Source organism: Mesoplodon mirus (assembly GCF_964341445.2).
Source record: "Mesoplodon mirus genome assembly, chromosome: 17".
Taxonomy (NCBI): Eukaryota; Metazoa; Chordata; class Mammalia; order Artiodactyla; family Ziphiidae; genus Mesoplodon; species Mesoplodon mirus.
In genome coordinates, this window is record NC_138993.1 from 48,085,134 (window position 1) to 48,103,681 (window position 18,548).

General features: G+C 40.9%; 1 protein-coding gene across 3 annotated transcripts in view; it reads right to left on the reverse strand.

Moving 5' to 3' along the window:
• KLF12 (KLF transcription factor 12) overlaps positions 1–18,548 on the reverse strand; it is a 461,550-nt gene that overhangs the window by 360,258 nt on the left and 82,744 nt on the right. The window lies entirely within an intron of this gene.

The following is an 18,548-nucleotide window of genomic DNA, read 5'->3' on the forward strand; positions in this document are numbered from 1 at the left end:
TACAAAGCACTATGCTGTATCCTGGAAATGTAAAGAGTAGGTAAACAGTCCAAGTCTTGATGGGTTCACAGACTCCAACAATTCACCATTCCTTCTGTATGTAAACCTGCCTTGGTCCACTAATGCCCATATTTATGCTCTTTCAAATTCTTGTTCCCTTTCTCCATAATGTCTTTCTTAACTAATTCTCCTTTTTTTTTTTTTTTTTTTGTGCGGTACGCGGGCCTCTCACTGTTGTGGCCTCTCCCGTTGCGGAGCACAGGCTCCAGACGCGCAGGCTCAGCGGCCATGGCTCACAGGCCCAGCCGCTCCGCGGCATGCGGGATCCTCCTGGACCGGGGCACGAACCCGTGTCTCCTGCATCAGCAGGCGGACTCTCAACCACTGTGCCACCAGGGAAGCCCTAATTCTCCTTATTTATTCAATCAGTCTAGCAATGCTATTGTATATGATATTATCTTTGATTTAAAATCAATTCCTGTAGTTTCTTTTGTTTGAATGGCTTGGTACATAAAATTTACATTCAACAAATAAAGAGGTGTCTTCTACTTTGTTCTTAATGACCAGCTATACCTACAATACACTGTATACTGAATATCAAGGAGAGTATACAACTTAGTTTGATGGGGTGTATCTCAGGTACAAAGAACTGGAATAATGGGGTGTATCTCAGGAACAAAGAACTGGATTAATCTTAATTCTAGGTTTATGAAAAACCATCATCATAGGTCTCTTTTTTACTTAGAGGATGTATGTGTTACTGGTAATAAGCTAGTATTTGTGTGAGGCACACAAGCATTTGTTAATTTATTAATAAATACAATCAACTTGATTTAAATTATTACTAACAAAGAAATTGATCTTTTATCAAACCGGAAGTGAATACTTTTTGTATACACCCTTAATTCGCTACCTGTCCAGTATTACAAAGAGTACACTGTAAGACAATAAAATAAAATAGTTAATATCTATAGAATATAAACATGATATACTTAATACATTATAGTCACACCAAAAGATCAAGTGACATTTTATTCGTTACTTGAGAAAGCTAAAATATTTATGAAGTCACTGACAAAAAACAATATTCAACTTGCCAGATTAATTTAAGAGATTTAAAGATGCTCTTTCACGTTGCAATGAAAGATTAAATGGTTTTTAAAAAAGCATTTCAGGGACTTCCCTGGTGGTGCAGTGGTTAAGAATCTGCCTGTCCGGGAAGATCCCACATGCTGCGGAGCAACTAAGCCCGTGCGCCACAGCTACTGAGCCTGCACGCCACAACTACTGAGCCTGCATGCCACAACTACTGAAGCCCACATGCCTAGAGCCCCTGCTCCACAACAAGCCACCACAATGAGAATCGAGGGCACCACAACGAAGAGTAGCCCCCGCTCGCCACAACCAGAGAAAGCCCACGTGCAGCAACAAAGACCCAAAGCAGCCAAAAACTAAATATAATTAATTAATTAATTTTTTTTTTAAAGCATTTCAAAGATTAAATTACTTAACTGGTAATTTAGTATTCTACATGATCCTTTCCAAGTATAAATCTTCTAAAAAGAAACATGTGGTGTGTGCTTTTAAATTTTTCTTCAGTTATAAATATGTTTCAACAGATAAAACAAGCTACTTCAAATTTTGGCCTAAGCATCAAACACGTCTTCATCTTCCTCTTTCTATTCATTTTAAACAAATAGCTAGAAATAATCCCCTCTGGGGACTATCATAGAAGAAATCTCTTTACTGAGGTGAGAAGTCAAACTAAATGATGTGTAAAGCCCCATCCAACCAGAGTTTCTTAATTAAGAATGCTACTTACAAGAGCTCCAATCAGACTGATCAGCTACACTACTTCTCACGTAATATCCATGGGATGTTAATATAGCATAAAAGCACAGTTTGAAAACTGAAAATAAAACCCTGTGGTGTATAACAGGAACTTCCAAATCTGTTAGGCATGGACTCTTCTCTCTCTCTCTCTCTCTCTCTCTCTCTCTCTCTCTCTCTCTCTCTCTCTATCTATCTATCTATCTATCTATTTATGGCTGCATTGGGTCTTCATTGTTGTGCGCGGGCTTTCTCTAGTTGCGGCGAGCAGGGACTACTCTTCGTTGCGGTGCATGGGCTCCTCATTGCGGTGGCTTTTCCTGTTGTGGAGCACGGGCTCTAGGTGCACAGGCTTCAGTAGTTGCGGCATGCGGGCTCAGTAGTTGAGGCTTGCAGGCTCCAGAGCACAGGCTCAGTCCTTGTGGCGCACGGGCTTAGTTGCTCCACGGCATGTGGGATCTTGCTGGACCAGGGCTCGAACCCGTGTCCCCTGCACTGGCCAGGCAGATTCTCAACCACTGAGCCACAAGGGAAGTCCCAGGCATGGACTCTTCTTGATTAAAGGACCTTCCTTTAATAAATCTATCGAACTGAAGAGAAACTTTTGGAAAACTATTATAATTAAGCCTGTAGACAGCCTCGAATTTTTTTTTTTTTTTCGGTACGCGGGCCTCTCACTGTTGTGGCCTCTCCCCTTGCGGAGCACAGGCTCCGGACGCGCAGGCTCAGCAGCCATGGCTCACAGGCCCAGCCGCTCCGCAGCATGTGGGATCTTCCCGGACCGGGGCACGAACCCATGTCCCCCGCATCGGCAGGCGGACTCTCGACCACCGTGCCACCAGGGAAGCCCCTCGAATTTTTTTTTTTTAATCTGTCAAACTTTCTACATAAATGCTTCACACTGGAATCTCTATAATCTGCCCTCGCCTTACTTTACTTCCCACCTCCTGCCAACCTTTACTGAACTAAACGCCTGCTCCCATCCTGCTCACTCTGGCTTCGACCACTTGCTCGGGCTACCTGCCACCCATCCAGTGTTCACTGTCAACCCAATCCTTACTTTCTCCATGTACCTTCCCTATTACACGTGAGTATTATCCAACCCTATCCATCTTACACTTTATAAGCATACTTGTATAGTACTTTATATACAAGTATATACTCATACACAACCCTACCCTTATGACTCAGTTTTATTTCTGTATTTTCACCTGAAGTTTATCATTTACCACCTAATAACATACTGTTTTAAATACATACAGATTATCTGTTTCTGACGTTTTGTGTCTATAACTAGATTGTTAATTCTGCATCTTACACTTCTTCTTTATTCCTGGAAATTCTCCATATTCAGTAAATACTTAAAGGCTTGTTGATAAAAATAAAATTACCTTTATATGAACTCTTTCCTTTTTTGATTTTTCAAAATAGTACCTAAAATTTTAAACTGATAAATGTGTCCAATGTTCAATTGTTTTTATTCTATAAAACTCAATTTTTGTTGTGTCTACCCTAAAAAGTACCACAGAAAACATCATTTACTAATTTCCTAATATGCAATGTCCCATGGGTGTTATGAAAAATGCCAATTATATATGCTCATCATTCATAGATTTCTTCAACTCTTCCTCTTAAAGTAAAAGTTGACACACACTGTATACAAATTAGAGCTAGTGTACCTACTTCTAAAAATCTAAAAACTGCTACTTATAATACAAACATCAAAAAATAAAAATAGCTTTGCTTTTTCTGATGAGAAAAGTACAATGTGCATATTCTAAAATCCTCAGAGAATGCCTAAAGGTACAAATAAGAAAATTTAAATCACTTGACATACTAGTAACAAACAGGAAGCATTGTTACCATATTTGCTGTGCCCTTTCATATATGCACACGCACACACACAAAAGTTTAATTCCAGAAACTACTCATTAAATCCTGGCTCTATACCTCCTACTGCTGCAACCTTGAGCTATTTATCTTCCTGATGCTTCTGTTTGTTAATCTGTAAAATGGGGCCAATAATATTTAGTAGGAGGAATGTTGTGGTTATTAAGGGAGATAATCAATGTAAAGCACTTAGCAAAGGATCTAACATATAGCACATTTTCAACATTACTCTATATCCTTGACATAAATGTCATTTTGTAATCTGCTTCCTTCAGTTGACAACACTTCACTGACAAATTTCCCTATCAATAAATTCAAAAATATGTTGTTTTTAACAGCAGCTTAGTGTTTCTTCTATCAATGTACCATATTTGTTTAACTATCTCTATTTGACATTTTGATTGCTTCATAATTTTTAATGATAACGATACTCTGGTGAGCATGATTGTAGCCAGATCTTTGCACATATTCATAATCACATTTTTGGAATAAATTTCTAGAAGTAAAATTTCTGGCCCAAAGGGTACTCACATTTTCAATGTTTATACATATTTCCACAGAAAAGTACACATTTACACATGCTTCATCAATGTACATGCATGAGTATTTACCACATCCTCCCCAGCGTTTGGTAAGGCTATCTTTTTCTTTTCTTTTCTTTCTTTCTTTTTTTAATATTTATTTATTTATTTGTTTGGCTGCGCCAGGTCTTAGTTGCAGCATGCGAACTCTTAGTTGCAGCACGTGGGATCTAGTGCCCTGACCAGGGATCAAACCCAGGACCCCTGCACTGGGGGCATGGAGTCTAAGCCACTGGACCAACCACCAGGGAAATCCCGGTGTGGTCATCTATTTTCATCTTACCCAATCTGACAGCAGAAAAAAATGGTTTTAATTTGAACTTCTTGGACTATCGATGAGACTAAACATGAATTCATCAGTTCACTGGTCACGTGTATGTCTTCTTCTGTAAAATCCCTGTTCAAATCTTTTCCCATCTTTATACTAGGGCAATTGCCTTATTCTGGTTAAGAGATTTCTTCCCTTAAAAATATGAATTTTCGGGCTTCCCTGGTGGCGCAGTGGTTGAGAGTCCGCCTGCCGATGCAGGGGACACGGGTTCATGCCCCAGTCTGGGAAGATCCCACATGCTGCAGAGCGGCTGGGCCCGTGAGCCATGGTCACTGAGCCTGCGCGTCTGGAGCCTGTGCTCCGCAACGGGAGAGGCCACGGCAGTGAGAGGCCCACATACCACACACAAAATATATATATATATATATATATATATATATATGAATTTTCACTGCTATATATATTTCAGATAGTTTTCTTCCACATTATAATCTGTCATTTCAATTCACCAAATTTTTATTATAAAGATGTGTTTAGTTTTTTTAGTCAAATATACCCATCTATTTCCAATTTATGATTTCTGGATTCAGTGTCATCCTTTAGCAATTCTTCACCCATACAGATTTATAAAAGTATTCATCTAAATCTTACTTTAGTACCTTTTATACGTTACTCTGATTCAGTTTTATGAAGCAAAGTATTAGGAAGATGTATTTGAAATCTTAGAGAATTATTTCTGAAAATATCTCAGGTTGGACAAAGCATAATGCTTAGCCAAACCACTGTATTAAAGATGATATAGAAGCGGCTTTATCTAAGCTTCCAGAGCAGAATATTATAAAAAGGCAAGTCATACACGGTGGCTTCATATTTTTAGCAATTAATTTTTATCTCCATCCATATACCTCTGTTCTGCTTTCCAGGCTTGTTGATCCCACAGCTTACTTCACATCTGTACTCAAATTACTTCCTCAGGGAGAACGGCCTCACAGGTGCCTGTTATAAAGCACTCAGGGATTTTTCCCTCTATCCTACAGTAGATCTCGGTTGGAAATGATACATTTATTTTTATTAATTTGATTACTTGAATCATGGCAGAAATGATGAGGATTTTTGATCCCCACTGCAGTAGCTGGCATATAAACAGGTCCTCGAGGGAGGAAGGCAAGTTCCTTTAGCTTTAGTTCCATACAGTTTTTTGTCTTGTTTGTTGGCATTTGTTTTTCTAGGAAAAATGTAAAGTCAGATTGAAGCCAAACAAAGCTGTCTTTCCACAGTCCTTCTTCGGAAGTAATCCATCTTTCCCTCACACATATTTAGAAAAGCTGGAGAGGAGTATAATCATTCTAAAAATTCATTCCTGACAGGTTGAAAGGGGAAAACATATTTCATCCTAAAGTGATCTGCTGAATTGGGTTATTTCAGTACCATTTCATGCTTTTAAGTACAGGTAAATACCAGTGTACTTTCCAATGCTCTGCAGTTTTAAAGCGCAGACAAAAGAAATAAAGGGCTTTCCTGGTGGCGCAGTGGTTGAGAGTCCGCTTGCCGATGCATGGGACACGGGTTCGTGCCCCAGTCCAGGAAGATCCCACATGCCGCGGAGCGGCTGGGCCCATGAGCCATGGCCGCTGGGCCTGCACGTCCGGAGCCTGTGCTCCGCAACCGGAGAGGCCACAACAGTGAGAGGCCCGCGTACCACAAAAAATAATAATAATAAATAAATAAATAACCTTTGATTTCTAAGACTGATAATCAAAGAACAAGAATTCAAACCCGTGTAGGGTTGTGCAGTTTACAGAGCTTTTTTGGTAAACATTATTTAGTATTCACAACTTCAGGACAGTATGAATGAAAAATACTGCCTGCCGAATCAATAAACAAAGGATGTTGCAGCCATCAAGCCATCACATACAGTGTCCCCAACAGTGAGTCTTGAGAGAACTCAGGATAGAAACAGGATGCCCGCCCGCCTAGCAGTCAAATGCTACAGGCACCCCTGAGGATGCACCCTCAGGGGACTCAGGATGAGAAAGTACAGGATACTGGCGACACACAGCTGAGGTGCATAGCAAAGGAATGACTTCAGTGAGCCCAGACTCCTGCATCTTCCCATATATAGAAAAATGCTAAATTCTTTAACCTGAGATGTCTGGTTTTCTTTAATTAACAGTTATCTTTTGATGTTCCGACTCTCTGGTCTCTGCTGCAAAAACTCCTATACACCCGGCTCCCTCCTTGCCTCTTGGGAGCGGTCCCTCAGAGTTCTCTGAGATGCTGTCTCCGGGGCTCAAGTCCTCAGTTTTGTCCACCAAATAAAATACAAGTCTTTTAGGTTGTGCTTTTTTTTTTTTTTTTTTTTCAGTCGACAGGAGGGATTTTATAGTCAGCGAAGGAACTCAACTTGAATTAACAAGTCCAGCAAGTGGCAGGACCTGAACCCAGGACACCTGCTCACCTCCACACCAGGGCACATATTAGCCGAGGGCCCCCTTCTTCAATGCCCAGCAGGCATCCACTCCTTGTGAACTGTCTGGAAAAGCCCCTTCTCTAAGTCTTCACAGATTGCACCCAGACCACTTCCATCAGGTTAACAATGTATTCTCTCAGAACTTAAAATAGTCCGTGGCCTATTATTTTGCATTCCTGGTAAATCTCTTTTTCTCCCACTAGTAGATAAATCCTCTGAAGAGATTGTTAGCTCCTCAAAGATAAAGCCTTTTTTTTTAAACTTCCCACAGCACCTAGTGTAAGAATTTAAAATTGTTGGTTAATAAACTGGAACAGGGAGGTTATATTCCAAAAAAATGAAAAACAAGCTATTTTTAAAGGCTTAGCCAAACACTAACCCAAACGTGGTATCCCCACGCCCACCTGCAGACTCCCAGATCTGTTCAGAGCGCACGTACAAACCCACATTCCACGCCCAGCAGGGGCTCAGTGGGCCCAAGACAGGTTGCAGGTTTTTCACCCTGAGTAGGTGGCAGTACTTTTCTGATCCCAGATCTGGGGAGTGTCACCTGGAGGCTTTTCTTTACTAAACAGGTCTTTCCCAATAGCTCCTGGCCCAGCAGGTGCTCCAGGGAGAGGCTGGAGAAGGAAGAAAGGCAAGAAGCAGAGTCAGCAGGGGAGGGTCCTTTCACTCCCAGGGATGAAACTCCCAAGCCACTTCCACCGCTTTGCCTTCCAGCATAATGAAGTGTGAGAGAATAAGTAGGCGAGGGAAGGAGGAGAGACACTGCCTTCTCTCTCATCCCCAGACACGAGATACAATAGTATCTTTAGGACATGAGAGTAAAAGAGATTCATTTTCAAAATTTCAAACGACTTCCTAAAGGAAAACGTCCACAAGCATCTGTTTTTTCCCTTCTACACCAAAAGTTTCCTCCGTACTTATATAAACATAGGTGGTCATATCTGCGACCCAGCCTGCTATATTCACCCCAAGGGACAGATTCCCTTTCAACACATAAAGTCACACGTTTAGACACACTAAGCCTACTGCATGCATCCATCCTTACGGCCTCCATCACGCACAAGGAATCCGTGGTCACATCAACTAAAACCCACTGGACACACCCATTCAGGGCACATGAGATTGCATCAGGTTTTCGGGCTCAAGATCATTTCCTAAGATTCACTTGTCAATGTCTAACTCATTAACACTGTGGATCCCGATTTTTAGCATTCGATTTATGTTTTGCAACCTCACGCATTTTCTGGATAATGAATATACCATGCGGTCTCTAAATTCCAACAAATGGAAGTAGACTCCCATGATGGTAATGTTGATGATTCCTAACTTTGGGGAAGCCAACTTTAAGGTAATGTTTCTTTAAAATAGGAAAGATGTAAACTGTTCGTGTGTGAGAGATGACCTACGGACTGGGGAACAATCACGAATGCTATCACTGCTGCTCCCTTTTCTTGAACAGAAACGTAATTCTTTTACGTGCCACGGTTAATGCATAAGTGAATGCAAAGCAGAGTCAGCACTATTAAGAACCCGTTGCATGGGGGTAGGGAGGTGAACAATAAAAGGGTAGCACAAGGAAGCCTTCTGCCTGTGGTAGCAGTTAAATAAATCTGCACATGTGACAAAACTGCACAGAACTATACACGCAAGCACACACAAATGACTGCATGTAAAACTAGTGAAATCTGAACAAGCGTTGCAGATTGGACCGATGTCTTGGTTTTGATTTTGCACTACAGTCAGGCAAAACGTTACCACCGAGGGAAACTGGGTAAAGGGATACAAGATCTGCTTTGTACAAGACCCGGGAGAATTCCTAGGAACCTGTAATTATTTAAAAACAAATTTTTCAGAAAGAAAACCTGTCAGTAGCAAACACTGTTCGCTATACATACAGACATACTTTTAGTCATAATCATTCAATCCACATTTATTAAGCACATACTATTGCCTGGCACTGTTGCACATGCTGGGGCTACAGACACAGAAATGATATCACCTTTGATCTTGAGAAACTCACAGCCTGGTCATCCAACAGGAAAGCAACGTATGGAGGGAAGAGAAGGTACAACGGTACTCTACGCACAGAGGTCACATAAGGGTCTGCAGTTGGTACATGTCATAGTCAAGCTTTACATGAAAGCAAATGTATTTGCCAATCACCACTCCATTCACAAAATAAATGACTATGTACGACCAGAATTAAATGGTCATATTAATGTAAGGTTCACATCATTAAAAAATCTCAATCCTGGAAAAAAGTTTCTGCTAAAGGTATTTTTGTCTTAAGAGCAAATAAATGTTCAGTTAAAATAAGCTGACTGCTTTCATAAGAAAGGGAGTTGTGTTTGACTTCAAAATGTCAATGTTTCCTTTAAATTGCTTTCTGAGATATGTCTTTGGAAATGTTAAAATTATTCAAGTTAAATTTACAGCTTAGCTTAAAACTTGTAAAACTGAAGGGTGATAAAGAAAGAATATTAACTTGGAATAGAAGTTGCTATTCTTTAAAACACAGCTACGGATTCACTTTGCGTGTTATGTGCTTTCCTGGAAAAGTTTTGTAAAAGCAAACAATTTCACTTTAAATCAATATGATGTTTTATTTAAGAGGTACTTCCTCCCTGATTCTGATTTTCCATTAACAATATGTCAGTATCTTAACTTTATCAGTCCCTCTCACAAGCTGGCCTAATCAAATCCTTGGGTTCCCTCATACTTCTAATATTATATCTGGAAACTGCTACACAAGAAAACATAATTCTGTAAAAAATTTTTAAACAAAGAAATAATGCCACTATTGTGCTTTAGCCTTATTAAAGATTTACTACAAAAAAATCTTACTTTTGGAAATAGGAGAAAATAATAAAGGACCAATATTAGCTTTCAAAAACTGAACGCAATTAAGAGAAAGATGGAAATTCTACCAATCTCTCTAGCCTCAGCTTGAATGATCACTGGACTCAAGAGGGCAAAAGCAAAGGTGGCAATGCTGACTACACAAAACTCCGGACTTACACACAGTACCACCTGCATTGCCCTGAAACTTTCACACATGACCTATCGTCCAAAAAATCAATATAAAACAGTGTATTACAGTCACTGTGTAAAGTACGCAGTACGGCTGGTTCAAAAACCAAACTCAGGGGGCTTCCCTGGCGGCGCAGTGGTTAAGAATCCGCCTGCCAATGCAGGGGACACGGGTTTGAGCCCTGGTCTGGGAAGATCCCACATGCCGCGGAGCAGCTAAGCCCGTGCACTACAACTACTGAGCCTGAGCTCTAGAGCCCGCGCGCCACAACTACTGAACCCGCGTGCCTAGAGCCCGTGCTCCACAACAAGAGAAGCCACTGCAATAGAAGCCCACGCACTGCAACGAAGAGTAGCCCCCACTCACCGCAACTAGAGAAAGCCAGCACACAGCAACGAAGACGCAACGCAAAAATAAAAAATAAATAAAATAAATAAATTTATTAAAAAAAACAAAAAACAAAACTCAGGAGACCAAACCCTAAGAGTTCTCATCACAAGGAAAAAAACTTTCTTCTTCTCTCTCTTTTTTTTTTGCTATTTCTTTCTATTGTATCCATGAGTTGATGGATGCTAACTAAACTTACAGCAATAATCATTTCACAATATATGTAAAGTTAAACCATTATGCTGTACACAAACTTACACAGTGATGTATGTCAATTATATCTCAATAAAACTAGAAAAATGATATGCAGGCAAAATTAATAAGACCATGTTACAGAATTTTTACTGTTTCCATTAAATAAAATACTTCTTATCTAAAAAAAATTATCACAAGACATTAAATAGACCTAAATAAATGATTAAACATATCTAGTTATGAGACTGAAAATATTTTTTTTATTTTGAAGATGTCATTTCTCTCCAAAAACATGTCACATCAATTCAATGCAACCCCAATAATAATCCAGAAAGGTTTATTTATCTTTGTTTTGTGGACCCTTATAAGCTGATCAAAAATATATTCATAAGTATAGTGCGCTAGGGGCTTCCCTGGTGGCTCAGTGGTTGAGAGTCCGCCTGCCGATGCAGGGGACACGGGTTCGTGCCCCGGTCTGGGAAGATCCCACATGCCACGGAGCGGCTGGGCCCGTGAGCCATGGCCGCTGAGCCTGCGTGTCAGGAGCCTGTGCTCCGCAACGGGAGAGGCCACAACAGTGAGAGGCCCGCAAACAGCAAAAAAAAAAAAAAAAGTATAGTGGGCCAGTAAAAAGCAGGACAATTGCAGGCAGGAAAAAAACTCATGAATGTCAAAAATTGAGTATAGTGTTAAACAGATATTCTGGTTGAAATAATTCAACTACAGGTATCACATACTGAAATACATAAATGGTAAATCAGACATATAGGCTCCTTAGTTCACACTTTCCCTAATAAAGAGCCATCAGAATACCACGTTTGAAAACTTAATCTGCCACAGACTATGGGAACCACTCATCATCTCCTCACTTGTATTTTTCTACCATGTATCCGGCATGGAGCCAAGTGCCAAAATGCAACAGCCATCCAAAGCAGACAGGATTCGTGCCATCATGGAGAGCATCTACAAGGAAGAGAGAAAGGTATGCTTTCCGCAGCCTGTGCATGAGACCCAGGGCTGTGCGTGCAGACCGCCCACCACTCCTGAGAAAAAACTGATGCTCCAAGTGGCTGCACTGAACACCCACAGTCCTAGACTGGGACACAGGATTCCAGAGACCTCTAGACCTCTGGAGCCTCCATCAGGCCAAGAACAGTCTCAGGAATGAAGTGGACTCCAGTACTATAAACTCAGTGCCAACGTCAGGATGCCTACAGCTTCTCTCCCTTATTTTCAAGCCACTTAAGATTGAACAAGAGACTCTTAGAATACCTCATTCAGAAACAGTGAATGTGCTACATAACAAAGCTGTTGTTATTAAGAGGTATTTTCTCCACAACGCCTTTAGGGACCTGTCCCCTCTCCCTTTAAACAATATTAGGTCGTATGACGCAGGTTTTCAACAGCTGAGGTGGTCAAAAAATGTTTATACCGAATATCGAAATAATCCTTGCCTTGGCAAGCAGGCTAAAATGAAAACCAGCTCTTCTGATCTCCATCCACCCTCTCAAGTCTGCTTGACTTAAGAGCTTGACACCATCCTGAACCCCACTTCCTCCTCCCAGATCTTTTCCATTCTAATAGTTGTCAAGTCCTATGGGTCCTGAGAATGACTCTCAAATTGATCCCTTCTCTTCCATTCTCACTGCCACAACAATCATCCAGAGTGCCATTAAATGATATTCACATTATGACCCCAAACCACAGAATTATTCCCCACCTCGTACACATTAAATAAAATTCACATTATGACCCCAAACCACAGAATTATCCCCCACCTCGTACACATTAAATAAAATTCACATTATGACCCCAAACCACAGAATTATCCCCCACCTCGTACACATTAAATAAAATTCACATTATGACCCCAAACCACAGAATTATCCCCCACCTCATACACATTAAATAAAATTCACATTATGACCCCAAACCACAGAATTATCCCCCACCTCGTACACATGTGACCCAACAACCACACGCGACTACTCGTGCACACCCTTCCTCCTGAGCACCACTGATCACCTGGTTCCCTCCACCTCAAATATCTCTGACAAAAATCCCATCTCACAACTTAGCTCGAAAGCCACTTCCTCAAAGAAATTATGTCCTAATTCTTTACCATCTCTGAACCCCCAGAATACCTTGTACCATTCATATGTCTTGCAATGCAGTTACTCGCCTGAGTATTTATTATGGACTTATTTTATGTAAGGGTAAGGCTTGCCTTGTCCCACCCAGTGCAAGGACGTATCCTGTGAACACAGTGCACAGGAGATGACTGATAAATATTTATCAAATGGAACTGACCTTGACCATTCATGTTAAAATGCTGGCTTCTTCTCAAATGCAAGCATTGTGTAAATGGGGCTAAAATGTTGATGAGTGGGGAGGCAGGAACTCCGGCAGTTCCAGTGATCTCAGGAACTGTGATTTCCTAAAACTCATTATCAAAATCACCAACACCCACGGCTCAACTTCATGAAAAAGGAATCCAACATCAAAGATATGGCAATAAAATTCCGCAGGCCTCTGAATTACACACACACACACACACACACACACACACACACACACACCCTCTCTCTCTCTCTCCCCCCACTCCTTCTCTCTCTCCCCACCTGCCCCCATCCCCAAGGAAGGGGTGGACCTCAGGGCAGGACAGTCAAGCTTTTATAGCAGTCTCTGGAGTCAGAATGCCTTGGTCCAATCTTGCCTTGTTACTGTGTGAATACATTCAAAGTATATAAATTACCTGCGCCATAATTTCATCATCTGCAAAATAAAGATTAAGACATAGTACCTCCTTCATATAAAACATGTATATGCTAAGTAAGTGCTACAGTATATAAGTGTTTGCTACTACTATTTTCTGGAATGTATATGATTTATTAATAATTTACTTAAATATTTAGAATGAGATTATCTACTGGCTGATTCTTAATAGATAAGATCTCATGTGCAATTAACAGCATAAGGACCCAATCCTGAAAATGGATCTGACCTGGTAGCATCTCCCAGGGCCAGGCAATATTCCATGCTTTTTACTGTAACAATGAAATCAAAAGGTCAGAGGGTCCTAACGACTGCTAAAAAAGAAGCAAACCCAGAACAGGATCTCTGTTTTGATTCAGCTACGTTGAACACTGCAGGAGTTAGGGCTACAGGAATCCTAGTTACAGCCTGAGTTTGAATTGACTGAAGAAGCCTTAATGGATTGCCAAGTCTTTACATCAATTAAGTAAGACCTGATAAGTATGTCCAAAAGGGTAATAAAATAATTCAGAAGGACCTCATAAATATGAAACATTAAATATTTGCAACATGTCATTCAATCAAACAGTTAAGATCTATGCTTCAGAGAACAGAAACTCATAAAGCACTTAAATGAACATGAGAAAAGCATTAACTGAGGCACAAATTAAAACCGAGACAGCACAATGCTCTCTATGGGCAGGGACTTTCTAGTACCCAGATATCCCAAGAGACACAACAAAGTAGGGAGAAACTGAGTAAAATAGGAATCAGAGTGTCAAGAAAGCAGCAAAGACTCATCAGGATCTTTCTCAAGATCATCCAAATACAAAAAAAAAAAAAAGAAGAAGAAAGGTGTAAATAAGATTCCATGCATGATAAGCAACGTCCGACTAACTGACTGAAGAGCCTCTCCACAAGGTTAAACTGAGATTCCCTTCGTGAAATATTATTTTTTCATTAACTATGTAAACGTGAAAGATTGCATGAAATGGGGGTCTAGCATTGCTCAAGCTTTTCTAATTAGTCCCTTAATGGCCGGAAGGACAATAAAATTAAGAACCTCATCCTTTGACAAATTAAACCATTTCAAACATCAAAACTTAATGCATTCGGGCTTCCCTGGTGGCGCAGTGGTTGAGAGTCCGCCTGCCGATGCAGGCGACATGGGTTCGTGCCCTGGTCCGGGAGGATCCCACATGCCACGGAGCAGCTGGGCCCCTGAGCCATGGCCGCTGAGCCTGCGCATCTGGAGCCTGTGCTCCGCAACGGGAGAAGCCACAACACTGAGAGGCCCGTGTACGGCAAAAAAAAAAAAAAATTAATGCATTCACGTGCTTCAAAAGAACAGAATGAATAGAATATGTTTAGTGAGGACTAAATATGGGTCTGTGGAAGGAGGACATGGACAAGATAATTCACTGTGGTCTGATGGAGGGCCATTCTGTCCGGGCTAACACAGCAGTAAGGAAACTGAGACAAAAGAACTCACTCCAACTTCCTAAGACACAGAGAAGGTCTCATGGAAAAATGGAAATTAACCTCTGTGTGTGCATGACTGTGTGTATGCTCTCTACTTCCATAATGGCTTCAGTGTTTCTTGATATTTTACTAAAATACAGTAAATCCGGATTACAGAAGTATCTTGGTCCTTGGCCAGGACAACCAGTTAAAGCTACCACTCTCCCATTTCTTAAGAGCACTGATTAATTAATTAACGAAAAGGGACAAAAGTAGTATGTGCTGTACAAAGACAGACTAAGTGGGCTTAAATTTTTCTCTAAGGAAGCGTTCCTTGAGGAAGGTTTGCATTTCTCTACTCCAGATAATATTTATGTTTTCAATAAAGACTGAAATGTAAAAATTGGGCTATGGATCTAGTTATAATACATTAGGCAAGTCCTCAGAGTAACTGCTGCTTAGGTTGAAAGAAGCAGTGAGAGAGCATTACATCCATTAAACACTCCTAAAGGGTTCCATGTTTCCCAATAATCCTGTAAGGATTCTAGTCTTATTGTCAGAAACAATAAACAGTACTCTTGAGCAGATCATATTTCATTTTATGCCTTTTTGGCAAACTACAAAAAAAAAAAAAAACCCAAAAAATGATGTGGTCAATAAATGAATAACTCCTCCAGTCAGAACATTAATAAAAACCCTCTTACACTTTGCCCTTAGATAAATGACTCATGAGAGGGCCCAGGAAAATAAACCACCTCACAACAACATCAGTGAGAGAGAAAAACCTATTAGTTCCCAACTGCAGAGGAATGGAAGAAAAACTACCCAGAAACAAGGCCTCTTATCCCACAGTGTGACCACAACTACTTCTACCCTCTTCCACTGCCACCATTTTTATTTGGGATCTCCAACTCTCCATCTGTAAAACGGGATAATAAAAACGCCCGGCAGCAACAAGCACACCGTGTACCCAGATCTCGGTTTCTAGTATCATTCTCTAATAACAGGAACCAGGTCTCCTTGGAGAAATGGCTGATTCTAGGACTGAGGCAGGAGATATATAAAATGAGTATGTAGCATCTGTAGTGACAGAAAGTAAGGAAGAAGAGGAGGGAGAGAGAAAGGCAAGGGTAAAGGGAAGAAAAGACAAGAGAAAAAAAAAAAAAGAACAGGGAATTCCCTGGCCGTCCAGTGGTTAGGACTCCACGCTTTCACTGCAGAGGGCCCGGGTTCAATCCCTGGTAAGGGAACTGAAGGTCCCATAAGCTGTGCGGCATGGCTAAAACAAACAAACAAACAAACCACACAAAAACACAATAAGGGGGTTTGTCAAAGGGATACAAGGACCAACTAAAAGAGTCCCCAATGCCAACGCTACAACAACCTGAGTAACAAAATTAAGTAATATTACATTATAACCCAAAAGTGTACAATAACCATAAGTCTATATTAATATGTGTTTAGATAGATAGATAAAAATAGACAAACAGATAGATAGATAAATAAGGGACAACAGACAAATCTCATGAGTTGAGGTAGTCCAAATAATCTTTGTGTACACTTCACCCTCAAGGAGGAAGCACACAACTCCCCACTCTTCAAGTGTAGGGAACACAGGGCGACTTCCTTCCAAGAAGTAACAGTAAGTAAAGAAAGAAAGAGGATAGCTTTGCAGTGGAGAAAGCTGACCAACCCTATCTCAGCCAGGTAACCAAGGTCAGCATCAACAGTGATAAATCATTCTGACAGCATATACTGTTGATCTGATGTCATGACAATGACACTTTAGCTCTGTGATCCTCCTGTTAAAGAGGTATAACCCCAGACTAACCATGAGAAGGACATCAGACAAATACCAATTGAGACTCACTCTACAAAATATTTGACCAGTACTCCGCAAACTGTCAAAGTCATCAAATATAAGGAACGTCTGACAAACTGCCACAGCTGCGAGAGGTCAAAGAGGCATGACCCCAAAATGTAGTGTGGGGTGCCGGATGGGATCCTAGAACAGGAAAAGAACAGTGGATAAAAACTGCAAAGATGGGAATCAGGTATGAACTTACAATAATGTATCCATATTGATTCACTAATTGTAATAAACATACCACAGAAACGTAAAATGTTTGTAATAGGGGAAACTGGGCATGGGTATATGAGAACTCTCTGTACTATCAACACATTTTTTTCTGTAAATCTGAAGTGTTTCAAAAATAAAGTTTATTTTTAAAAATGCCTGGGGCTTCCCTGGTGGCGCAGTGGTTGAGAGTCCACCTGCCGATGCAGGGGATGTGGGTTCGTGCCCCGGTCCGGGAAGATCCCACATGCCGCGGAGCGGCTGGGCCCGTGAGCCATGGCTGCCGAGCCTGCGCGTCCGGAGCCTGTGCTCCGCAACGGGAGAGGCCACAACAGTGAGAGGCCCGTGTACCGCAAAAAATAATAATAATAAATAAATTTAAAAAATAAAAATGCCTGACTAACCTTCTACGCAAGGCTAAGTTTTTTTAAAGTTTATAGAAGGGGAGTTATTGTTCAATGGATATAAAGTTACAGTAATACAAGATGAGCAAGTTAGAGATCTGATGTGCAACACAGTACCTGTAGTTAACAACATCGTGCTGTGCACTTAAAAATATGTTAAGTGACTTCCCTGTGGTTAAAAATCCACCTGCCAATGCAGGGGACCCAGGTTCAATCCCTGGTCCGGGAAGATCCCACATGCCACGGAGCAACTAAGCCCGTGCGCCACAACTACTGAGCCCACATGCCACAACTACTGAGCCCATGCGCCTAGAGCCTGTGCTCCGCAACAAGAGAAGCCACCGCAATGAGAAGCCTGCACACCGCAACAAAGAGTAGCCCCTGCTTGCTGCAACTAGAGAAAGCCCACGCACAGCAACGAAGACCCAACACAGCCAAAGAGAAAAAGAAAAAAAAAAAAAAAAGAAAATATGTTAAGAGGGTACATCTCATTTTAAGTGTTCTTAACCATTAAAAAAAAAAAGTGAAGAGACACAAACTCTTGGGAGGCGATGGATATGTTTACCACCTTGATTATGATGACGGTATTATGAGTATACACAGATGTTCAAACTCATCAAATTATATACATTAAATACATGCAGTTTTTTGTGTGTATCATACCTCAATAAAGCCATAAAAAAAGTTTATAGAAGTATTTAGTTTGTTCACAAGCTACAACACCTGTAGTCTTAAAACATGTTTTTAAAATTATACTTTCCGTTTGTTTTCCAAAAGAAACAACATATTCCGACACACAGAAAGGAAGAAGGGAGGAAGATGTGAGGTAAAGGGAACGCACTAGGTGACTTTACAGGTGGGTTCGTAGCAGCCACTTACAGTAAGTTCTTACTGGCTGGAACTTACTCGGCCACATTTAGAGGCTAGAAAATGTCAGTCATCTTTCTTCTGGGGAGCCATGCACACAACTAAAAATTCTATTGTGGCAGAAGAAGGAAAGAACAGAGATTTGGGAACAATCAGCCCCTGCCAATCTGGGTGTCTACAATTTCCAACCAAGGCAACTTATACAAATCATATACTACGTGATAGGTGTTCTTTCAATGACTGCTATTTAAAAGCAAGAAATTTTAAGGCATTAAATCACTGCAGTACTTACATTTGGGGAATCCCACACAACAACGACACACA